The sequence below is a fragment of the Lontra canadensis genome, unplaced genomic scaffold (assembly GCF_010015895.1).
Source record: "Lontra canadensis isolate GAN:19392208 unplaced genomic scaffold, GSC_riverotter_1.0 scaffold4, whole genome shotgun sequence".
Taxonomy (NCBI): domain Eukaryota; kingdom Metazoa; phylum Chordata; class Mammalia; order Carnivora; family Mustelidae; genus Lontra; species Lontra canadensis.
Window position 1 is genome coordinate 44,892,191 of NW_022630998.1, and position 27,029 is coordinate 44,919,219.

The window sequence follows — 27,029 nt, forward strand, 5'->3', positions numbered from 1 at the left end:
AAATCTGTGGAAAACAGCAAAGGTGGTCCTGAGAGGAAAGTATATAGCAAAACAAGCCCTTCTCAAGAAACAAGAAAGGTCTCAAGTACACAACCTAACCCTACACCTAAAGGAGCTAGAGAAAGAACAGCAAAGCAAGCCTAAACCCAGCAGAAGAAGAGAAATAACAAAGGTCAGAGCAGAAATCAATGAAATAGAAACCAAAAGGACAGTAGAACAAATCAATGAAACTAGGAGCTGGTTCTTTGAAAGAATTAATAAGATTGATAAACCCCTGACCAGACTTCTCAAAAAGAAAAGAGAAAGGGCCCAAATCAATAAAATCTTGAATGAAAGAGAGGGACAACAACCAACACCAAAGAAATACAAACAATTATAAGAACTTATTATGAGCAACTATACACAGCAAATTTGACAATCTGGAAGAAATGGATGCATTCCTAGAGACATATAAACTACCAAAACTGCAACAGGAAGAAATAGAAAACCTGAACAAACCCATAACCAGTTAGGAGATTGAAGTAGTCATCAAAAATCTACCAACAAACAAGGGCCAAGGGCCAGACAGGCTTCCCAGAGGAATTCTACCAAACATTTCAAGAATTAGTACCTATTCTCCTGAAACTGTTCCAAAAAAAGAGAAATGGAAAAAAAAAACCTCCAAACTCATTTTATGAGGCTAGCATTACTTTGATCCCAAAACCAAAGACCCCATCAAAAAGGAGAATTACAGACCAATATCTTTGATGAAAACAGATGTGAAATATCTCACCATAACACTAGCCAATAGGATCCATAAGTACATTAAAAGGATTATTCATCACAACCAAGTGGGATTTATTCCTGGGCTGCAAAGTTGGTTCAACATCTGCAAATCAATCAATGTGATACATTAATAAAAGAAAGAACAAGAACCATATGATATTCTCAGTAGATGATAAAAAAGCATTTGCAAAGTACAGCATCCTTTCTTGATCAGAACTCTTCAAAGTGTAGGGATAGAAGGTACACACCTCAGTATCATCAATCTATGAAAAACCCACAGCAAATATCATTCTCAATGTGGAAAAAACTGAGAGCTTTTCCCCTAAGGTCAGGAACATGGCAGGGATGTCCACTATCACCACTCTATTTAACATAGTACTAGAAGTCCTAGCCCTAGCAATCAGACAACAAAAAGAAATTAAAGTCATCCGAATCAGCAAAGAAGAAGTCAAACTCTCACTCTTTGCAGATGATATGATACCTTATGTGGAAAACCCAAAAGACTCACATCAAAACTGCTAGACTCATACAGGAATTCAGTAAAGTGTCAGGATATAAAATCAATGCACAGAAATCAGTTGCATTTCTATACAACAACAGCAAGACAGAAGAAAGAGAAATTAAGGAGTGCAATTGTACCCAAAAGCATAAGATACCTAGGAATAAACCTAACCAAAGAGGCAAAGAATCAGTACTCAGAAAACTATAAAGTGCTCATAAAAGAAACTGAGGAAGACACAAAGAAATGGAAAAGTGTTCCATGCTCATGGATTGGAGGAACAAATATTGTTAAAATGTCTATGCTACCTAAAGCAATCTATACATTTAATGCAATCGCTATCAGAATTCCATCCATTTTTTTCAAAGAAATGGAACAAATAATCCTAAAATTTATATGGAACAAAAGACCCTGAATAGCCAGAGGAATGCTGAAAAAGAAAGCCAAAGTTGGTGGCATCACAATTCCAGACTTCAAGCTCTATTACAAAGCTGTCATCATCAAGATAGTATGGTACTGGCACAAAAACAGACACATAGATCAACGGAACAGAACAGAGAGCCCAGATATAGACCCTCAACTCTATGGTCAACTCATCTTTGACAAAGCAGGAAAGGATGTCCAATGGAAAAATGACAGCCTCTTCAACAAATGGTGCTGGGAAAATTGGACAGCCACATGCAGAAGAACGAAACTGGACCATTCCTTACACCACACACAAAAATAGACTCAAAATGGATGAAAGACCTCAATGTGAGAAAGGAATCCATCAAAATCCTTGAGGACAACAGAGGCAGCAACCTCTTTGACCTCAGCCGCAGTAACTTCTCCTTAGAAACGTTGCCAAAGGCAAGGGAAGCAAGGGCAAAAATGAACTACTGGGACTTCATCAAGATCAAAAGTTTTTGCACAGCAAAGGAAACAGTTAACAAAACCAAAAGACAACTGACAGAATGGGAGAAGATATTTGCAAACGACATATCAGATAAAGAGCTAGTGTCCAAAATCTATAAAGAGCTTAGCAAACTCAACACCCAAAGAACAAATGATGCAATCAATAAATGGGCAGAGGACATGAACAGACATTTCTGCAAAGAAGACATCCAGATGGCCAACAGATACATGAAAAAGTGCTCCACATCACCCGGCATGAGGGAAAAACGAATCAAAACCACAATGAGATACCACCTCACACCAGTCAGAATGGTTAAAATTAACAAGTCAGGAAATGACAGATGCTGGCGAGGATGCAGAGAAAGGGGAACCCTCCTACACTGTTGGTGGGAATGCAAGCTGGTGCAACCACTCTGGAAAACAGCATGAAGGTTCCTCAAAAAGTTGAAAATAGAGCTACCTTATGACCCAGCAGTTGCACTACTGGGTATTTACCCTAAAGATACATATGTAATGATCCAAAGGGGCATGTGCACCTGAATGTTCCTAGCAGCAATGTCCACAATAGCCAACCTATGGAAAGTACCTAGATGTCCATCAACAGATGAATGGATTAAGAAGAGGTGGTATCTATATATAATGGAATACTATGCAGACATCAAAAGAAATGAAATCTTTCCATTTGCAATGATGTGGATGGAACTAGAGGGTATTATGCAGAGCAAAATAATCAGAGAAAGACAATTATCATATGATCTCCCTCATATGAGGAATTTGAGAGGCAGGGTTGGAGGTTTGGGGGCTAGGGAAAGAAAAAATGAAACAAGATGGGATTGGAAGGGAGACAAAGCATAAGAGATTTTAATCTCAGAAAATAAACTGAGGGTTGCTCGGGGAAGGGGGGTATGCAGAGGATGGTTAGGTTATGGACATTGGGGAGGGTATGTGCTATGATGAGTGCTGTGAAGTGTGTAAACCTGGCAATTCAGAGACTTGTACCCCTGGGGCTAATAATACATTATATGTTAATCAGAAATAAAAAATTTATTAAAAAAAAAGAAATGGGTAGTCTTTATAAGTTATGTAATGATATAACTTATATAAAAGAAAAACTAGCTCCAAAAATACAATACAACGTTGACATACCAAGTAGACAGGGATACATAAAACAAAATGAATATAAGAAAATAATATACCAATTTATTTGTGAACATGGATGCTAGAAGCCTAAATAAGATACTAGCCAACAGAACCCAATAATTAAAACAAAGTTTTTTGACCAAATAAGATTATTTTCAGAAATTCAAGGAATGTATAAAATGGGAAAGAAATCTACTCATTATATTCGACAAACTAAAAGATTCAAAGGAAAAAACACACAACCACCTTAAAAGATGCAAAATAAAACTTGTGAAATTCCACACTTACTCATCATTAAAAAATGAAAATACTTAGCATTGTAGACACAGAAGGAAGTTTACCTAACTTGACAAGGAAGGAATGTATTGAAAACTTCAGTAATTATTATATTGATCACAAAACTTTAAAAGCATCCCCTGAAAATCAAGAAGACAATTTTGCTCACTATTCACCATATTATTCAACTTCACAGCATAACTATTAGCTAACACAATTGAAGAAAAGTAAGGAAAAGACTTAAGGACTGAAAAGAGTTAATAAGTGAAAAGGAAACTAAATTTCTGTTCTAATACATGACATCATTTTTTCTTTTTTGGGCTACAAATATTTCCAACTTCTTAGGACTACGTAAATCACAGTGGTTAGCAAGTTTGTTCCATGATACTGAGGAGCAAACATGTATGGATAAACATTTCTATCACACACACACACACACACACACACACACACACACACACAATATTTCTCAGTTCCCTTACCACACTGCTCATTCTCTTGATTTTCAGCTCAACTACATCACTTTCATGTACTTGGTACTGTATATAAGACTTTTGTATACTGGTATACATATTTGCCTTAAGCTGTTAAAATTCAACTTTTTAAAAAAAAGATTTTATTTATTTTAAAGACAGAGAAAGAGAGCATGAGCTTGTGGGTGGGGGAGGGGCAAAGGAAGAGGGAGAGAGAGAATCCTAAATTAACTCTACACTGAGCATGGAGCCTGACCCCAGGGCTTGATCTCATGACCCTGATATCATGACCTGAGCCCAAATCAAGAGTCAGACCCTTAACAGATGAGCCACCCAGGCACCCCTAAATTCAGCTTTCTGATTTACATTCAATACTTCCAGTATTATTAATGAACAGACAGACACTTCCCGCCCCCCCTCCAGTACATTTCTTACCAGTTTACATGGTAAGAATAAAAATCATGGGAAATACTTTCCCACTCCGTTTTCCTTATTTGAAGGACATAGTGTGCTACTGAAATAAATCTTCTGGGACACAATGTTACATTTAAAAATAAGGTAATGCAGTACTAGTAATATACTAATTCTCATGCAGAATTGATTTCTCAGTCTTGGTACTTATTTATGGGTACATGTACTCACTTTGTGAAAATTCATCAGGCTGTACACTTGCGATCCATTTCCTCTTCTCTAATAACTTTCAATATAAAAATTACTTTAAAACCTTGCAGCGACTTCAAAGTCAGTCTTTGTTTCCCTCTCCCCTATCATAAAATCCCATGGTTGCCTCTATTTTGAGAAAAATGGGTAAAGAATGCTCAATATGGAGCAATGTCTATAGTGGTAACTTTCATCATTTAGTTCTGGTTATGAGGTCAGTTTTTATGATAGATGGAAGTCAAGGAATTCCAACGGGAATGAGACAAGGAATCAGAGATGTGTTTTCCTACCTCTGCTTAGAAGGGGATTACCAGGGAAAACTGGAGAATGCGGATGTGCCCCTGCTAGCCTCTCATTATACAACCAATGTGCCAAAAATCAGTTTATACATGGATACAGTCCAAGCCCCTTTCACCACCAAAGAACTGGTTAAACGCTAAAGGAGACTTTTGTAATTCAAACCCTGAACAAGTTGCAATGGGTTAAGATAGAAAAAGCCAATGTTAAGGCCTCTCACATAAGCATTATAGTTCACAATGTGCTATTCTTCACACCAGCTTCAAATTTAACAGGAGACAACAACAAAAAAATACACTTTCGTGTTTCATGCATAAAACTTTGTATTCTAATTTTGTATCATAATAGTACAAAAAAGAGACAGTTTTAAATTAGTGATTTCCAGCAGTTTCATCATCTCTATATATTATTATCTAAAATTGGGGCAGAGAGAGGGAGAGATGAATAGGTAGAACACAGGGGAATTTTAGGGTAGTGAAACTACAGTTTGGAATACTAGAATAGTGGATACATGATGTTATATGTGTGCTAAAACCTACAGAACCATATATAACACGAAGAGCAAATCCTACTGTAAACAATGGACTTTAAAAATAATACGTCGGGGTGCCTGGGTGGCTCAGTGGGTTAAGCCTCTGCCTTCGGCTCAGGTCATGATCTTAGGGTCCTGGGATCGAGCCCCGCATCGGGCTCTCTGCTCAGCAGCGAGCCTGCTTCCCCCTCTCTCTGCCTACTTGTGATCTCTCTCTCTCTCTCTCTCTGTCAAATAAATAAATAAAATCTTTAAAAAAAAAGAAAAATAATACGTCAATATCCTTTCATTAATTCTAACAAGTGTTTCACATTAATAGTAGATGTTTTTTTTTTAAACATTTTTTATTTATTTATTTGAGAGAGAGAGAGACAGTGAGACAGAGCATGAGCAAGGAGAAGGTCAGAGGGAGAAGCAGACTCCCCATGGAGCTGGGAGCCTGATGCGGGGCTCGATCCCGGGACTCCAGGATCATGACCTGAGCTGAAGGCAGTGGCTTAACCAACTGAGCCACCCAGGCACCCCAATAGTAGATGTTAATAGGAGAAACTGTACAGGGGGAGATGAATGCATGGGAGCTTTCTTTCTGCTCAATTTTTTTTTTATAAAGCTAAAACTGCTCTAAATATAAAGTGTATTAATTAAAAATATATAATTGTTTTGATGTCTAGTAATAGCATTATTTACTCAAAGTTATTAGTATTTGTTAACAAAACAGGGTAAATTTATTTTTGCCTTGGTTATTTAAATAATTCAAATTTAAATAATATCAAATTTCCTCTGAAATTTGATACAATATTGGTTTTGCTAAATATACAAAAAATTTCTACATTGTAGTACAGGTATGGTGCCTGTTTAGGGTTATTGGGATACCATAACAGAATACCACAGACTGGGTGGCTTAAACAACAGAAATTTATTTGCTCAAGTTCTGAAGACTAAAAATCCACTATCAGAGTGCCAGAAATTTGGGTCTCTTTTTTTAGCTTCCAGACAGCTGCTTTTCCCCTGTATCTTCACATGGACTTTCTACAATCCATGTACATTTCTGGTGCATCTTTTCATTCTTATTAGGATAGCAGTCCTATTAGATTATGGCCTCACCCTTATGATCTCATTTAACCTTAGTTACATTTTTGAAGGCTGTATCTCCAAATACAATCATATTGGGGGTAAGCATTTGGACACATGGATTTGGTAGGGTAGGCTTGGGGGCAGAGTTCAGTCTACATTTCTTTCTTTCTTTTTTTTAATATTTTATTTATTTATTTGACAGGCAGAGATCACAGAGAAGCAGGCAGAGAGAGAGGAGGAAGCAGGCTCCCTGCTGAGCAGAGGAGCTGATGCAGGGCTCCATCCCAGGACCCTGGGATCATGACCTGAGCTGAAGGCAAAGGCTTTAACCCACTGAGCCACCCAGGTGCCCCCAGTCTACATTTCTTCCTCTGGTCCCCAAAACACATGCCCTTCTCTCATGCAAAATACATTCATCCTATCATTCTAACAGCTCCAAAAATCTTAACCTATTCCAGAATCAATTCCCATTCCCAAGTAGCATCTAAGTCAAGTATGGGTGACACTTGAAGTATTCCTGAGGCAAAATTCTTTACAGCTGTGAACCTGTGAAACCAGAGCAATTTTGTGCTTCTAAAATAAAATGGTGGGACAAGCAGAGGATAGACACAGTTCTGTGCACTAAATACAAAACTAACTTTTCGTTGTCTGATGTTTTAAACTAAAAAAAAAAAAAAAAAAAAGTCAATGTAAAGAGAAAAATCTGAAAGAGGAGACAAGTCCCAGGCAAGTCCAAAACCTAGCAAGCCAAATTTCATTGAATATTAAGGCTCAACAATAATTTTCTTGGGCTCAATGCTCTGCCCTTGAGGGCCCACCAACGTGGTGGTTCTGTCTTCTGTCCACTGCACAGGCCGCTCGGCACCCTTGGCCATGGGAGGCAGTCTTGCCCCTGAAGCTATGAGCAATGACAGCCTGGCCAGATGAAACTGCAAAGGTGGCCCCACACTATGAAACTCAGGAGAGGAGAGCCTTGCCCTCTAGGCCTGTGTACTCAGGGCCTGGACAGGCAATGGCAATCCTGCTAATCTCAGTTACCCTCAGGGTCACTGTTCCCTTTTCTTGAAGGATAAGATGTGTTCATAGCTGGGTAGCTCTTTATCCTGTTTTAAAGGATCCCATAAATTTAAAAGCCTTTCCTTCTTCTGTCCTCTTTAGTTCAAACTGGCAATGTCTCTGCTGGTATGATCTCATCTCTATTCTTTGTGTTTGTTGAAAAGGCTAATTAGATCCAAAGGTAATCTCTTTTTGGAGGAATTAGGACTAGATTCCTATTGGATTAGGGCCTGATCCTATGACCTCATTTAACCTTAATTACCTCCTTAAAGGCCTAACTCCAAATCAAATTACATTAGGGATTAGGGCTTCAACATATAGATATGGGGATAGAGGGAAGACAATTCAGTCCATAACAGTACCTAGAGATACCAAGCCAGTTTTCTCAACTTTCACATTATTAGAATGCTCATGTTTTATTGTGTTTCCTGTTAAAGAATGTGTAAAAGGAAAGTTCTGGCATAAAAGAAAATATTTAGTTCATAATTCCTCAAAAGGTAAAAGTTATCTGCTAGTGAAAAAGAAATATGGCCAAAGAATTTGCAGGTCTCTTATCTATTATTTATGAATTTCTTAAAAATTAGCACCAAAGGATGTAAAATTGGTAAAAATGTGATATGAGTAATGCATACTAAATTAGAAAATAAAACACTAAACTGATTTAGCCAATTCAAATCATCTCAGAGGGAATAACATTTCTAACTTTTTTTTTTTAAAGAAAAAGCTAATGAAACTATACTATAGTAAGGGTTGATGTCAACCTCAACTCTCAATACCATGTTAACTCAGCAGAGTGGATGTTACTATTATGTTATATAATAATGAAGTATCTATACCCCTCAGGTCTGCTGAAGACTAGCTAGGAAGCAGTACGTCTATAGATAAACATGTCAGCGGGAGTCTATTTTCTGCTGATGAGATAGGATTCCTCTTTAATGTACAACCAAAACGATATTAGCTCTTATAAAGCAATGATTCCATGAAGAGGAAGGAAGGAAGGAAGGATGGAAGGAAAGAAGGAAAGAAAAAGAAAGAAGTCAGTCTTACTCTTTTGTAATTATGATAGCAGTAAAAAATCAGAACTATTAAAAGAAATTGGAGTATTTTTATTTTTTTAGGATTTTAATTATTGATTTGAGAGAGGGAGAGAGAGCATAAGCAGGGGTGGGGCAGAGGGAGAAGGAGAAGCAAACTCTCCACTGAGATGGGAGCCAGACTTGGGGCTCTGTCCCAGGACCCCGGGATCATGACCTGAGCTGAAGGCAGATGTTTAACCCAGTGAGCCACCAGGCACGAAGTAGTTCATATACATATGTATATATTTCCTGTATATACAAGGTTAATAAAAAATATATTGATGTCTGGCAGGATTTTTAGAGAATGACTACTAATGATTTTTTAGAGCATGATTTTTTTAGAGAACGACTACTAAAATCAGAGAGAAAATGACTTATATGATAGGTATATTCCACTACTGGTTCAGAAACACACTGTCATACCTTCTGGGGGCTTAAATTAAAAATGTGTATATGATTTTTTTTTTTTTTTTTTGCTTAAAACATCATGGTGTATTTTTAGCTTTTAGACTAAGGCGTAGTTTGTCAGCTAAAGGTTGTATATACTAGAAGTGTTTGGTACATTCCTTCTCCATAAAATGAGAAGGATTATTCCTTTTGTAATATAAAATGCAGAATGTTCTTAATGAAAGAGAAATCTCATTGTTACAGAGGACACAATAACCCCAGAAGTAATCCATGACTATTTTACAGAAGTGGGCTTTGGAAACATGATTGTGAACATGAATAGAACACATAATGTAGTAACTCTAGTGAGAATAACCTGTGCAGATATTATCTTGTACACGGACGTCAGGTCAGCTCTCCTTGCTGATGGTTGATCTTGATATGTGTTGTCAACACAGAAGAATAAAATATGCCCAAATCCAAGCAAGCCAATGAAAAGAAGAATTAATAACACTGTAACCAATTGTCAGTAAAAAGTTACAAAAATACAAATGACTGAGTTTTCAAAGTAATAAACAGCCACTACATTTGTTTGTGACCTGTGTAATAACACATCAGGACCCAAAAGTAACCTTATGCTAAGCAAAAATTAAAAAGGGGTCTTACAGATATCACCAGATCCCTATGGAATTTATATGCCTATGGGGCTCTGTAGTTATTTCTAGAACACATTATTTAGTGAAAGCTAGCTTACAATTCAGCATTCCTTTTCCATTAGTTTCCAGTCTTTCTCAAGGGTATCAGATCCTGTATAAGTACAAATAAGAGACTGAATTGGCTGACTTCTAAACTGCCAATTCTGCAATTCTAGACTTAGTAGCTATAGTGACTAAAACAGCAATTAGAGCCAGCAAATTATTAATTCTAAAAATATCTGAGTCACAAATCACAGAAAGAGAATCTTCTTTAGTAACTGTTGATGTCACACACTTCTGGATTCAAACATGATAAAGTCAATTCCAACATCTTTATTAAAATGGTGCTGCACATACTTATGTATTCACATCCAGAAACATTGAATTTGAAAAGCATCCAACTTTTGTTGATAACCAAGTACTGAGTAGTTCACACTACCTCAACTCTATCTACCTACCTTTCACCCATCCTCTCTGCTACCTCCCCTGGAAAAGCTGAACTCTTAGGCATGATGCAAAGCATATTTAACTTTAAGGAGAAAAGGTCGTATGAATCTGAAGTTGCAGTAGCTACCCAGTTACTTCCTACCTTCTCCTGTAACTACATACAGTTACATACTACAATGCAATACCACCTCTTTATTTTTTAAATTTCTCTTTTTTTCCTTTTCTTTTGCTCATACATATACCTCAGGCACTCAGTCCTGAATGCTCATTGCAGTTTTTCAATACAAGTCATACTTTCAAGAATTGAAAAAAAAAAAAAATCATTAAAGAAGCACATTTTGTTAACTTTTGTATTTTGATTAATTTTGTCCATTTTAACTGCTACCATTCTTTGGTAAAAGAATGAATGAATTGGGGCACCTGGGCAGCTCAGTCAGGTAAGTCTATGACTCTTCATTTCAGTTCAGGTGGTGACTCAGGGTCATAAAATTGAGCTGCAGAACTGGCCCTGTGCTGGGCGTGGAAACTGCTTAAGATTCTCTCCCTCCCTCTGCCCACACTCCTCCCACTTACACGCACACATGCACATGCGCTCTTTCTCTCTGTGTCAAAAAATAAAAATAAAAATTAAAAAAGAAGGAATGAATTCTAAAGATGAATGGAAATAAGAGTGTGTAGGACCCATATATTCACTAATTTCTTCATGCTACTTTCTAAGGGGAAAATATAAGAAAAGGTAGAAGTTACATACAGAATTAACAGAACTGTAAGGAAAGCAAAATATACTTTACAAATAAATGGTGTGCTTTTGTATTCACATGTAAATACTAGAAATCACCATAGAGTAAGTCTGCCATTTTTTGTTTCAGTAATAGATTTAGTCATTTTGGGGATTTTTGAGGCATCTAAAATATGTCTAATGTATTTTAAATAAAACTGCCAATAATATCCCTAACTGGACTGAGAAGAGACAGCAGAAAGAAGAAAATAAAATCAGGAGATTGTTTAAAATCAATCTTAAGTTGTGCTTTGAAGCTACAGATATTCATTCATTCAATAAGTATTTGCCAGGCATCTACTATTTTGTCAGGGAATATGAAGAATAACAAACACATGTACTGTGAAAACATATGAGACATTGAGAGGGGTTCTAAGCCAGCTGGGTGAGAGAGAGTACACAAAATTATCAGGGTTCTGGGAGGGAAACATCTCAATAAAGAACTGATCTTGAGGTTAAACAGCGGCTTATTTTCCCCAAATGTTTCTCAGACTGATTTCTAGCAAAGTAAATAAGAGCTATAAGGTATTTACTTTATGTAAGATATTTTAATATGATATGAGCCATGGTCTTAATCAAAAGGTGGCACTAAGTAGTTGTTTAACTTGCCATGCTTTTATTGGATGGCTATAGTCTTTTCGATGGGTCAAGTATCCACAACCAAGAAATGATTCCAATGCAAAAGTGGCAGCAAAGATAAGCACAGTAACCTGGCTTCAAAATCCAGTTTTCCTCTAGGCAAAAGGAACAGTTACACAGAGAGGCTTTTTGTTGGCTATAGAGGCAACTATATACTTGGTTACTGGGAAAGATTGTCAGTAATTGAGATCCAAAAGGAAAAAAAAAACAAACAACAACCAAAAACAACAGTAGGTATGTCCCAGTGGATAAAGCACTGACCTGGAAGCTAAAAACCTTGGGCTTCTTTACTTAATTATCCCATCATCTTCCCCCCCCAAAAGGGTTTACAGCTCCTGGTATTTTACCACTTGCTCTTTCCTGAGCAGTCTTTAGTTGTGAATAGTTCATGAGTTACTTAAGTCTCTGATTAGTACTCAAGTCACTGTACCACCAGGGATGACACTAATGCATACATTTGTTTCTTCCTATACTCTGTAAGCTCCCAGGAAAAAAAGTAAGATTTAGTTTTAGATAAAATTCTTTTTTGTTTTTTTGAAGATTTTATTTATTTGAGACAGAGGGAGAGAAAAAGAGCACGGGGGAGGGAGGGACAGAGGGAGAGGTAGAAGCAGACTCCCCCGATGAATAGGGAACCCAGCGTGGGGCTCAATCCCATGACCCTGAGATCCTGACCTGAGCCAAAGGCAGATACTTAATGAGTCACCCAGGTGCCCCAAGTTTTAGATAAAATTCTAAGTATAAAGCAAAATGAAAAACATTGCTGCAGTTATCCAGCCAAAAGCCAAGACTCTGATCAGGGTGGGAGCAGTGGTGGTAGTAAGTAATGGTCAAATTCCAGATACACACTGTAGACAGAGCAAACAGGATTTCTGGACAGAGTGAACATAGGGTCTGAGAGAAGAGTCAAGCATACCTCCAAATTTTTTAGTATGAACAACTTTAAGGATGGAACTGCCATCAACTGATATGGGGAAGGATGCAGGTACATGGAGTTCAGTTTAGGATGCATTAAATTTGAGAGGCCTATTTAACTTTCTTTTTTAAAAAAGATTTTATTTATTTGTTTCACAGAGAGAGAGCACAAGTAGGCAGAGCAGCAGGAAGAAGCGGGCTCTCGGCTGAGTAGGGAGTCCCACGGGGGCTCGATCCCAGAACCCTGGGATCATGACCTGAGCTGAAGGCAGATGCTTAACTGACTGAACCACCCAGGCACCCCTTGACTTGCAAATATAACTATTAAGTACACAGCTGGATTCAGGAATCTGGACTTGTAAAGAGTGTCTGAACAGGAGATTTAAATGTGGGATGGTTCTCTAAAGCCAGACAATGGTTGAGATCTACAAGGTTTTAAGTATGGAAAAGAACCAAATACTGACCCCTCATTCTCACTCAGTTCCTCCTGAGTTTTATAATCTTGGAACATAAACTCTACCACGAGACAAGTATGGGGCCCTGTTTGAGGACCTGTCTCTCCAAAAAGAAGTTTTTCACTGAACAGGTGCTGAAGGGACATTACCAGAACAAAAATACCCGTTAGGGAAGCTTCTCAGTTTGTGTGTGTTGGGGCGGGGAGGGGAGGGGGTCCCTGGCTCATCTTGGAGTATAAATTTGAGATCTAAAATCTGAAGTTAAGGCTTCTCAGGTGATTGAGAAGACATGAGAATCTGAAAATGGATAAAGGAAAAGAATCAAATCAACCACTTAGTTATTCTACCTTTGCTAAACAGACTATTTTAGGATAATCAAATAATTAATGAGGAAAAACTCGATGAGGCATCATGCTAATATAGGGTGATTAATACAATCACCATTTTTCAACCCCTAATAAAATGATAGATTTAGGGGAAAAGACCCTCAAAGGATACAAGAAATAGAAAAAAGGGTAATTAACATTATTTTATAATATAAACACAAGGCTGTACCACATGAACTCAAAGATCAACCCTAACGTCATCACTAAAGAACCGTAAGTAAATAGAGGACAACTGTATCAGTTTGCTAGGGCTACCATAACAAAGTACCACAGACTGGATGGCTTTAATAACAGAAATTTGTCTCATAGTTCTAGAAGCTAGAGGTCTAAAATCAAGGGACCATCAGGATTGGTTTTCTCTGAGCTCTTTCTCTTTGGGTTTTAGATGGCTTCCTTCTCATGGATCCTTATATGGTCTCTGAAGGCACCCATCCTGATGTCTTTTTGTGAATCCAAATTTCCTCGGCTTATAAGGACAACAATCAGACCGGATAGAGGCCTACACAAACAGCCTCATTCTAACTTAAGCTCCTCTTTAAAGACTTTATCTCCAAACACAGTCACATTCTGGGATACTGGGAATTAGCTCTTCAACATATTAATTTGCAAGGACACATTTCAGCCCATAAAAACAACCAAACATAAAGCACCTCCTGAGATAATACAATTAAAAGTACTCAGCACCATCTATATTCTTTTTAAAAAAATTAAATTGGAACCAAATCAAGCATCAAAATCTGAGAACCGTTTTTCTTTACTAAATGAAGAATAAGGGGACATTTTAAATGACACCAATAAGCATACAACTGGCCATATACAGAACGTGAAAAATTCCACAAATGACTTTAAGAGATATAACAATCAAATGCAATGTGGAGACCATGTTCTAATCACCTAGACCATGATTTGAACAAGTTGGCTCTAGAAAATGTGTTTTTGAGACAAATGGGGAAAAGTACATATGAACTACATATTGGATCATACTAAAAAATGGTTAACCTTGTGGATGTGATAATATAATGCAGTAATATTTTTTTAAAGGTTCTCAGGCTACAGAGAAATATTGTAACTTTGGTTGTTCATAGGCAAAACTATATAATAGAGAAACAAATGACATAATATAGGAAGAAGAAAAATGAAAGAATAATAGATATTAAAGCTGGCTGATGGATACATAAAGATTCATTATGCCATTCTCTCTACTTCTGTGTATGTTTGAAATTTTTTATAAATAAATAAAGAGAATTTTCAAATGAGACTTTTCTCTGTATTCTGCTCAGAAACTAGGTCAATATAAACTTTCTTATAGACTTTCTTATATAGACTTTCTTATAATCTCTCTGGGTCAGCAATTTTTTCCCCTTAATCTACTGTTATACTGAGAATGCTGCCCTTTCTAAGTCCTGGCTTTACTGGGAAGTTTCTGTTGCCACCTCTCTGCCCTCATGTGTAACCAAGGACTCTGGTATCCTGGATGACTAGAAGTATTAAAATCCATGTCCCTAAGTAAAAACAAAAGAAGCCCCTATGTCATTGAACCTAGGCAACCTCACTCCAAGAGCAAGGACACTTTCTATCCTGGGTCTACTTTCCAAGCTCTCCCCACCTTTGTTTTTGGTTCCGTTGCTTTCTTTTATTTTGGTACAATTTCATCTATGAATCTACATGATACATAATCAAACATTTCTAGACATGTCCTAGATATCTGGAGCACAGGTTTCAGGTTATCGTAACTGGTAGCCTCTCCTGTGCAAGAAAAACTTATTATTCCTGTTATTTAGCAGTGTCACTCAGAGTTATAGCCATGATTCTTCGAATTTGTTCTGAAAACTTGAAAACCCAGAAAGGAAGGTGAGGGAAGAGGATTAAGGTGGATTAAGGGCAAAAGCTTCCTCGCCATTTTTTTAAAAAAAGATAGAATGGAGGGAAGCCGGGATGGCTCAGTCAGTTAAGCGTCTGGCTCTTGATGCCGGCTCATGTATTGATGGCAGAGTCCTGGGATAGAGCCCTGCATTGGCTTCTGTGCTCAGCAGGCAGTTTACTTGTCCTTCTCAGTCACCCTCTGCCCCTCCCCAACTCACACACACATACACACACTCTGTATATATAATCTTAAAAAAAATAAAAAGGGTAGAATGGAATAGAATTTCTCTAACAGACCAAGGGAGAACTGTGGAGAAAGGAAGACAATTCATTCCATACGCTCTATAAACAATAAGCAAATAAATGTGTGGCCTCACAAATTCTAGGCCAGAAATTATGGTTCTAGTCACCAAAATTTTATTTATGAAAATCTGAAACATTTTATTCTCTACACTGAAGGAAGAGTCTGTTGAAAATGCAAAAACAATCATTACTCTCCTGCTTCTTTCAGAGGCTTCCTCGTACTTTGCTGACCAGGTTGCTGCCCATGCTCTGCCCCTGTCTGCCCTACAGTCCAGCAGTCCAGCCTTTTTCAGATCCTCCACTCTACTGGCTCCCTCCTGCGACTCCTGTCGCTGGATCCCTGGAGAGCTCACCTCCAGCCTCTAAAGAGTATCTCCATATCCTTCAAGTCTCGGCTTAAATACCTCTTTCTGAGGGGTTTGGATAATAAACTATTATTTTCCACTGAAGACCTTTCTAGTTCTCCCTCAGAACATTCATCACACTTTTAATTACTTGTCCCACATCCATCTTCCTTGCTGAGTTGCAAGCTTCTTGACAGTTCTATCTACTATAGTGCTGACACAGTATGGGGCATCATTCAGTAGACTGAGTGAGTAAGCAAGTAAGCAGAGGAAAGACACACACAAAAAAATCACTTCCTTACTCTGCTTAACATCGAGGCAAAATTTATTGGCATCACCAGGGTACTCTGGCAAACACCACCAAAGGTCTGGTCTCAGCCTCATAAAGCTATTATAAAGGCTGACTTTTTAGAGGCTCCATCTTAGAACATTGTCTGAGTTGCAAGACATCATATGTGGTTGGATGACTATGAGTTTCTGGATGTATTCAAATTATTTATAAACCTCGATGGAGAAATCTATCAGAAAACTAGACTTTTTCTCTTTTTAATTAGCAAAGGGCCAGAAAGAGATACATACACTCTTTATATATTTAAACTGAAATCTCTATATATACAATGTGAAGTCAAAGAGTTGGTATTATTTTAAATACTAGCTAGTATTTTCGAGTACAGTACTTATAAAATGGCATTAGCTCTTTTAATCATCAGGACATTCCGGTGAGGCAATATTTGTTAACTTCATTTCACAGATAAGGAAATTGAGGCCCAGAGAAGGTAAGTAACTTTCTAAACTATTCTCACCACTTTGTGAGGGCAAAGTTCTTATTTTCTTCAGTCTTAAGATTTATAAGGATAGGAGGAGTGAAGTGGATTGAAGCCCTCATGGACAGTTTAAAGTTGGGATGGGGCAAAGTCCTCTCTGTTAAGCTATTTACTGGAGTAGAGAAGGCAAAAACCCCACAGCCTGCCCACGCCCGCTCCCCTACCTGCTGGCATCTTAGATGACTACAGTTAAGAAGAGCAGACGGTAAGGCATGGAAACGGCAACTAGTTACAAGTATCAAGATCTACTTTCAGTCTTGAGCTTTTGGGTGGCATCAGAAGTACTCTCCTGTGGCCATTCTAACAATAAAACAGGGCCCAATAAGCCAACAGAGCCTACAAAAACTGCACACCCTCCTAGCTTACCATCTGGATATTGGTACTTTTTTGGTTTTAACATTTGCATTGACTTGGTGTACCTTTACATCATGACAAACCTATCATTTATTCTCCCACTTACCACTGCCTGGCAAGAAAGTGCTTGTCTACATAGAACCTTGCTATCCTATATAGACAGTCCTTCATCATGGATCACTCTGAAATTCAATAATGCTCATAACTAAGAATATGTGGCTTATGATCATCCTGAAATGGCCATGCTGCACCAGTGATTCTTTCTGTCTTTCCCTTCACTGAGGCCCTCAGAGGCTACTGAAGAATGTACCGTTTGGCTTGCCTTCTTTAAATGTTTCTGCACCTGTGATGCACTAATTTATCCCACATTCCGAGCAGTTACTCATGATTCAGTGCATCTAATATGCATAATTTCACAACAAAACATTTAATGATGATCAGTAAGACTGTCTAATGAAACTGATTCAATTTTTAAAATTTCTTTTGAGAATGCCAGTATTTAAGAAAGTGGCAGTAGCACTGTTGCCCTCATACAAAAGCTTGTAAGGGATTCCAAAATAACATCTTGACAAAAGAAAAGAAGAGCTTAAATATTTCACTATTTTGCTGAAGCATAAGTTGAATACTCAGGATACAAACATATTATTCATGCAACTACTACCTATGAAGCCTTTGAAATTAATGTTACATCACGGTTCTTTTCAATAATAAACCTTCCTCTGTTCCACAGTATTTCAGAGATTTCATTTTAGGAATGAATCACTGGAAGACCTGACTAGACTTGGTGTGAAAGAGACAAAGTAAAAAAAATTACCATGATCACTCTTCTACCCAGCTACTCAGATCTATGGTGGCAGAGCTTGCGAAAATACAAAAGCACTCAATCCTGTTTCCCTGTCTCTAGAAGGCTTTCACCAACTGGTTCCCTGTGCTCTTCTGTTCTTCAGAGGGGGCATCATGCCCCACCCTTTACTACCCATCCATTTCCCTGGGAGAGAAACCGACAGGACCCATGCAAACCCAGATACAATGGCAATTCTGCCATACACTGTCAACAGGGTTCTTTGCGTTTCAAAGAATGCTTTGCGTTCTCCGAATGCACTGTGGCACCTGCCACAAACCCCTACGATTCCCGCCTGTGCACTTGCTGATATTTGCGTGGAACACAGCAAGTGAAAGAACATCCAGGAGTTTCAGGGCAGTGTCTGAGAGGCTGAGAGGGATGTCTTCGCAGTTCGCTAGTTGATAGAGGACTTACCTACCTGAGGGAACTGACTGAAGGGCAGAAAGAAGCCTCTTAGTCTGTATTTATCAGGCGGTCCGTATCAACAACGAGGGTGGCAAGGAAACGGAGGCACTAACGTACAGAAATTCTTCTGAGCAGAGGACAATCTACTCTTAGGGTCACTTTTTTCCCTGGTTTTTGTGTTTTATCAGGTTTTGGGGGTTTTTTTAATTTTATGTCGTGTTTTCATTTTATTCTGTATCTTCATAGGAACTGAATGAGAGAGAGAAAAAATTACACTGGAGGCTACTATTCAGATACCAATTTTGAACTGGGAAACTTTTGTACAACTTCTTACAAGATTAATAATTTTATGGATATTCCGGTGTTAAGCTATATGGCATGTTTACTTCTTACCTAGAAATAATTTATATCAGTAAGGTAAAAAGCTGCAAAACTTGGGAAAACACTATTTCAAGAAGAGGAAATGCACATGGCTAGCAATCATGTGGAAAGTGGTCAATTTCACCAGAAATGAGGAAAGTTAAAATTAAAATAAGATACGATTTCATGACCATTACATTGGGGAAAATTTAAACATCTCACAATATCCCATGTAAAAAACGATATGAAGCTACACGGACAGTCTCATCAACTGCTATGGGGAAGTACAATAGGCACAACCGTTTTGGAAAGCAATCTGCCAAACTGTGGTAAAAGAGAATGTTTACCTACTGATTTACAGTTTTACATCTAGGTTTTTATGTACATAAAAAATATATAAGAACATCCACCTTAGCAACACTTTGCAGTAGGTCTGATGTATAAATTTCTGTTCATTGATACAATTTAATACTGTATAGCAATAAAAGCAAACTAGAGGGACATGTATCTAGAAAAAATTCCAAATTATGTTAAATAAGGAAAAAAGGCTGCAGAAATATACTCATTAAAAAATGACATACACAGCACAGTGACAGTTACAAAAAAAACTTTTAGGGCATGTGCAACAATGTTATATTTTGTTAACAGATACATCCTGAGGTAGTATAAGTTTAAAAATATGAATGGGAATAAAAGACACCAAATCTAAGATAATTGTAACCACTAAGAAGGCATATAGGGGGCTTAAATCTTATTTTTAAAAATCAGAAAAAATAGTAAAATGTTAATTTTTATTTGACTAAGTAATGAAAACATGAGTCTTCATGTTATTATTCACTATTTGAAATGTTTTATGATTTTTCTAAACTTCAAATTATTTTTAGTAACATGGAAACCACATACTCTGTATCCTATATCATAAGCATTTCTCAATGTTAATATCTAAAACATTTATTCTGCTTTCAAGAGTACATAAAGCAACATTAGAATTGCATTTGAGGCTTACTTACAGTCCTATATATGCAATGAAGAGAAAAGAGACTACGACCATAATCTTTGGGTCAAAGAGATTAACTTTGCTAGGGCTTCTCACATGTTGTGTATCTGAAATATCTGAATATTTTTAAAAGAACAGATGCTCAGTAAATAAATAAATGGACAGATGCTCAAGCCTTATCCTAAACCTGCTTGAATCAGAATCATTGCTTTGAGAACCACATACAGCTAAGACTGAAAACCACTGATCTACCAAAATGGCACAAAGAGAAAAATGAGCAATTCTGATTGATTCAGATAAGTCACATGGTTGAAATGGTAGAGGGACAGGTTTGTCAATGACTATGCAGACAGTTCTATGCCTCCCACCTATGCAATGTACAAGCAAAACATAAAACATGAAAGAATTGAGAAGGCATGTATAATAATTTCAAAACAGCTAACATCACGAGGGAAAAAAAGACAGCAGTTCAAATGAAATGCATCATTCACAAAGTGTTCTTGCATGACAATAACTAAATTAGACTAGAAAAAAAAAAAACAAAAAACAGGACATCACAGGACTGTAAGAGAGTGAAGCTGGGGTACTTATTTCCCTAGCTCCTTCCTTGTCTGGTCACAGAAAGGCCAGAGCTGTAAGTTGGACAGACTTTTCCACATAGTTACCCTCTTTGGGCTTTAGTCATGGTTCCCTTCTTAATATCCATTCAGGCCTAGGGAAAGTAATGGCTCCCACTACTGCTAGTCCTGGGATGCTTCACCATCCATTGTTGGCTTATTTTAATCCAGGCATACCTTTCAAGTTAAACTCTTCTCCATTATCCCATTTGAGACTGCAACCTATTTTCTACTAGAACACTAACTGATATAATTGTGAAGCATGAAAAAATTGTACCTGAGTATCTGATTAATAAATTTATTTCATAGATCTAATGTTAGGTGTATCCTATTATCCAGTATTCTAGTTCATATATATGATTCAGAAACAAATATATATTTAAGGTATGACTTGTGCCTTTGAGGGAAAAAATCAAGGTGGAGAACAAGTTCAAATAGAAAGTAAGTGAAATAATATAAGACAGAGAAGGTAACCAACACATAGAACTATCTGGTAAACTATAAACAAGAACTAGGAAGTCAGGGAAAGCTTTGTGGAAAACAGTGGTATTACAGTGGGATCTTAAAGAATAGAGAGGATTTAGAAAGCGTTAGTCAAGTAAAGTGGAGAGAAATGGATACTTTGAGCAAGAAAACTAAAATAAGCCAAAACACTAAATTGGGAAAGGATATGGTTGTTTGGTGAGCAAACAGTATAATGCCTGACTAGAAGAGAGAAAGCTTTATTTAAAACTATACAGCCTTAGCTGGTTTTAAGTCAGATAGATGTAGCTATGTAAATATTTATTATACAATTTATATATTATCCTAAAGACAAGTAGTCCGAGAAAAAATGGGTTTTGCCATAAAACCAAAAATTAAAAGAGAGTATGGCCAGAAAAAATACAGTTTTAATTTCTATCTCTATTAAATAAACTTTAAACAGTCCTCAATTTACTCATTGTACCATTGGCCCAACTGTCTACATTATTCATTAAAAGCTGTCTACTTTGGTGCCCATACTTCAATTCTAGCCCCTTGGATGAATTTTTTTAATAGGCTTCTAAATAGGACAAGCAATTCTCAACCAGAATACCTCTCATGCTTATCTCAGCCATTTTATGAAGGATGTTTTGAAGCTGCTTTAAAAATGTGGCTAATGATCTACTGATCGTTTCTAAAGTCTTCCAGCTATCACACCATCAGTGAATTAATCAGATAAAGAGTTTATAGAATTTGAGACCAGTTCTATTATTAATATAACCTTCTTCAATATTTCTGCTTGCTACAGAGAAATTTATCAGGATTAAAAAAGATGCAATGGATCTAATATTCTTAGCTTTTCCACTTTTCTAAAAGATTTGCCACTCAAGCCATTTCCTTACATTTTTTTTCAAAATCTAAGGAAGCAATAAAACACCTTGTTAAACAGTTAATGCTTACAGTACCAAGAATAGTTAGACTTCATCAATATGATTCTATTTTTATACACTTTATCATATACTAGGGTGAAAAAAGATATTTTTTGAAGATTTATTTGAGAGAGAAAGGGGGAGAGATGGTGCCCATGCTTATGTGCCGGGGGAGGGGCAGAGATAATTTTAAGCCGACTCTGTACTCACACAGCCCATCATGAGGCCTAACATGGGGCTCCATCTCATGACCCCTGAGATCATGACCTGAGCCAAAATGAAAAATTGGATGCTTAACCAACTGGGCCATGAAGATGCTCCAAAACACATTTTAATGTGGGTATTTTTGTGTCCCCATTTTACTGTGGACTACAATCAATTGTCAGGGTATGAAACAAATTATTAGTTTCAAAATACTTAACAAACATGCAAATGTACACATAGAAATAAATATTTCTATGTACAAAAATACACACAGACATAGAACTTTAAGCCTTTAACAATGTTGCCATTATTTAAAACTATTACTAAGTCACTCTTTTCAAATAGCTTTCATAGACCTTCAAATAATCTTTTAAACATCCTTAATAGTGGTAAAATCTTGAAGGTACAAATGAGTTTCACAATCATGCAGAAATCATTTTATCAAGTTTTTCCAATAAAATATGGGTTCAAACTGAGTTATATAATTTTTTTTAAATTGAAAAAGTACAAACAAAAACGAGTCCTTATAAAAGTGATCCTCAAAGTATGTTTCTGCTACTTACAAATGGACTAGAAATTGCAAAAGATTTGAAATAATTGTGACTAGCAGCAATACTTTCACAAGTGTTTAGCTTCCTAAAGTGACTACTTGGAATGACCACTCTCTTTCAAAAAATTATTAACAGCATGTTTGCAGGGAGAGGCAGAGCTTCATGACTCCACAGTCACACTTTGAAGTCACAGGGCATCTTTTTTTCCATGTAGTTAACCATATTTACGTCATTAATCCTCTAAATATCCCTTATGAGAGAAAGGCCAGATTATCATTCCTTTTTTTTTTCCCCAGGTAGCTGAATGAAGGCTGAATAAGGAAAGAATCTTGTTTATTTCATGAGTTGATAAATGAGTCTAGGCATACTGTGCTAGACTAACATTTGTGCTATGTAGTTAGCAAAATGTAAATGAAATGTTTTAGCTTTATGCTGCTGGATAGAAAGGCATTAAATGAGGTAGATGTATCATAAAATTTATAGAGATCTATTAAAATGATTATTAATTCATTGCACACTTGCCTGAAAGAATTCTTGCTTCATGTATGACAGCTACTTATTAAAGAGGCTGGCGTCTACCTTAAAATACACTCATAAGCATTCTACTGGAGTCTACTTTATCAAAAAAAGAATGCTACTTGATTTTAGAAGGAAAAATATCTTCATTTTGAAAAACCAAAAATACAAATCAAAAAGAGAGGAAGAAAAACGGGCAAAGATCTATCAGCAAACTCATGTAAGAGCAAACCCTAGGGAAACTGGTGAACAGTTGCTGGTTGTGGAGAGTTAAAAAACAACATAAATGCATGATTACAAGTAAAATTTTACTGAAATTATTGAAATGGCTATTCTCCTAAACTTTTAATTCTTCTGTTTGAGAAAAGAAAACCTGCTGCTCAATATTCTAGAATACCTATGTGCCCACTTCTTCCATTCTACTTATTCATTAAATAAATATTTAGGGCTCCCAGCAGTACCGTATTTAAATAGGATATTAAAGATCTGACAGGCCAAAGACAAATTTAGTCCTCACTGTTACTCCCCAATCCTATTCAACAACTGAAACTGTAACAGTGCTCCAGCTGGTCTTAAGGGCTAACTTGCTTCAAGTTAACACACTCCTTGTCTGCTGATTTAAGGCCCTTGATCTGTAATAAAACTAATTTGCTTTCTTTGAGATCTGCAGACCACTGGCCTTGGACTAAGAGACTAGAACCCTCCCAGGGCACAGAGGCCCACAAGTATGCTTAAAGCCACCTCGACTTTCTGATTAGCCCAGCAATCTTTCAGCCAATTTTTTTTTTTGTTTGTTTGTTTTAAGGCCACACGAATGACTTCAATGATCTCCCTTTGTCCACCTTTGTCAATCTTGCCCTCCACTGCATAAAGAACAGAGTACTCTTGTACAACCACCCCTGGGTACCAAGGAACCAGATCTTGCACAGCCTCCAAGTACCAAGATAACTCGGTAGCTGGTATCACCAAGTCTACATGTAATCAATAAATGTTACAGAGTACTATACTCCCTTAACCGATTAAACCCCTTTAAAAACCTCTGGGCCACACAGAAACCTAGGAAGGCCTTTGGACAAAAGTCCACCTTCTCCCCAGAGGGCTGGTCTCCTGAATAAAGCTCATATTCCTCTCCAACCAAAACTCATCTCTTGAAGAGAGGAGGGTTGGGGTAGGGGGTAAGAGGGTGATGGGTATTGAGGAGGGCACTTGCATTTGATAAGACTGGGTGTTATACTTAAATAATGAATCACCGAGCACTACACCAAAAACTATGTGCGATACAGTGGCTAACTGAACATAACTTGAAACACACACACACCAAAAAACAAAACAAAACAAAACAAAAAAACAGAAAACAAAAAAAACCACCACCACCACCACCACCACCAACAACACCAACCAAACAAAACCCTCCTCTCTTGGATATTGGTCTTTCCAGCAACAGGCAGCTGAACTTAGGTCTCCCCAACAAAATGATTCCAGTCTTTTAAGCAACACTTTTTAGGGATAATATTCCAAGAGTCTGAAAAAACTCAACTCCATTTTTAATGAGAGGTGTTAGTAATTAATGACCTACAAAACATAAAGAGTATCCAATGGGCATTCTGAGCCCTACATTTTGTACGGGGTTAAGTGGACCAAGAATAATTCTCAGCCACACAAGTTCTAATCACACCTCCCACACCGGCTGGCTGCTTAGTTCTGATAAAATCATGTTTCGGCGTGGGTGCCTCAGCTGTCTGGTCTATAAAATGGGGTAATTTAATAGGTACCTGTCCATACAACGCTCCTTTGAAGTTAACTAATGAATGCTGTCTTGGATGCACCTGAAACTTCAGATGCTACTAAAGTATTGAGTACTATCTGGAAAAGAACACGGGGTAATACATACACATTAGTGCTAAATACGGCAGTAATAATAACAGCCCCCGCCCCCAACCCTCTCCTCATCTCCACCCCGCTGCACAAAGCGTCCTTAAAACCTCAGCCTAGCCAAGTCTGTACACTCTGGATCCACGACTGCAACAAAAGCAGCTAAAAGGCCAACACCAAAATGGACCAGACAAAAGAAAGTGGCTCTGAGCTGAGGCAACGGGCCACAGAAGGGGGTGTGTGCCGACTCTTCCCAGAAGCTCTCAGATGAAACAGGGCTCAGTTCCCCAACTCGGACCCGGAGGGCATCCAACAATCGACCCAGTCGCCCACCACCCGCTCCCTGCCCTCCGCCGGAACCCTGCTCCCCCTGCCCCCAAGCGTGGCCCCGATCTTCACGGCCCTGGCTCGCATCTCCAGACCCGGTGTAATTCCACCCGGTCCAGGGTCGCGCCCGGAAGGCTCCGCAGAGAGCCTCAAGCGCGCAAGTTAAACCGCTGGGGCCGCATCACCGGAGGCCGGGTCGGGAGGCAGCCAGGCCAGCCCAGCCCTCCAGCAGTCCTAGCTCCCCGACTGGAGCCCGGCAGAGCCACCACAGCCGGTCACGGCCGGCGGAGGCCAGACACCGTCGGGGAGGCGCGCCCCACCGGGCTCTGAGCCGCCAGACCTTACCTGCGTCTGTGTCCGGGAGCCGTGGGCTCCGCGCCCCCTCCTGGCGCGCCCCGCGCCCCACGCCCCGCAGCCCGGCTCTGAGGACTCGCAGCGCCGCGGCTCTACCGGCCGCGATGCCGGTTCTGCGAGACGGGAAGCGACAGGAGCCAAACCCCGCGGAAAGCGCTCCGGCTCGCCTGGGTCTCGGCGCCCCGGCGCTCCGCACTACACACCGCCCAGCTCACTCACCTCGGTGGGTTCCGCCCCGGCTGAGTGTGGGCGGCGCCCCGCCCTGACCCACTGCCTACCCGAGCGGCGCCAGCAGTGCCGGGCTCCGCGAGACCCGGACGAAGTTGTTCTCTCTTGCCGTCCCCTTGCCAGAGCAACCGAAGTTTCCTGGGCCTCCTGCAACCTCGGCCTCACCCAGTCGCAACCGGAGGTTTGAGTTCCGAGCCCACCTGCTGGGTCTGTTGCTTCTTGTGCCTTAATTTCCACCTTTGTTCAGCTGGGATTCATTACTAAAGTGTTCTTGACTTCATTCTTGACGAATTACAGTTCCTTTGTGAGTTGATGACCAGAAGTAAATCAAAAGTGCTGATTCAGGGAGTGTTGGGGGGAGAGGGTCCTCTTGGAGTAAATCTTGCCTTGTCAACAGCACATCAAAATAATGAAAACAGATGATCCAGAGACTATAAATAAGGTTCGGAACATAAAAAGCAAGTTTTATTAGTTGGTTTGAGGAAGCGGAGGAAGCTCTAAGGAGGGAGCCTCTGAAACTGTATTGGTTTTTCTGCTAGATAGAAATTTCAATTTGCCTGAAGTGGCTTATTTGGACTCCTGTGCAAGACTGGGGTTGCATGTAATGATTTCCCACCAGAGAATCTAAGGCAATCAATAACAAAACCAAAGACATCAAAAAGTACAGGAAACTACAGACCAATATACCTTACAAATATTAATACAAAACTCCACAATAAATACCTGGCAACCTAAATCCAACATAAACAAAACATTTTATAGCATGACCAAGAAGGACTTCCCTGAGGAATGCAAGTTGGTTTATTGAAGTAATACTCTTAGAAGAAAAGGCATATAGACATTGGGGAGGGTATGTACTATGGTGAGTGCTGTGAAGTGTGTAAGCCTGATGATTCACAGACCTGCACCCCTGAAGCAAATAATACATTATATGTTAATAAAAACAATTAAAAAAAGAAGAAAAGGCAAAGGCCACAGGATCATCTCAATAAATGAAGAAAAAACACTTGATAAAATCTAACACGTTTTCATGATAAAAACATTCAACTAAAAGGGAACCTCCTCAACATGATAAAAGGCATCTATAAAAAACCCAAAGCTAAGATCATACCTCATGAAGAGTTTCCCCTAAGATCAAGAATAAGACAAAAATGTCCTCTCTTCTTACTTCTTTTCAACTTTGTACTGCAGGTTTTAGCTAGGACAATTAGGCTAGAACGGTTAAATACCT

General features: G+C 38.5%; 1 protein-coding gene across 1 annotated transcript in view; it reads right to left on the minus strand.

The window, feature by feature from the left end:
* The window catches only part of RNF180 (ring finger protein 180), a 197,501-nt gene extending 171,759 nt beyond the window's left edge, over positions 1–25,742 (minus strand). Inside the window, exon 1 of the mRNA XM_032849795.1 lies at positions 25,562–25,742. The gene's annotated coding sequence lies outside the window, so the exon portion shown is untranslated. The remainder of the gene's footprint in view (positions 1–25,561) is intronic.
* Between the last annotated feature and the right edge of the window lie 1,287 nt (positions 25,743–27,029).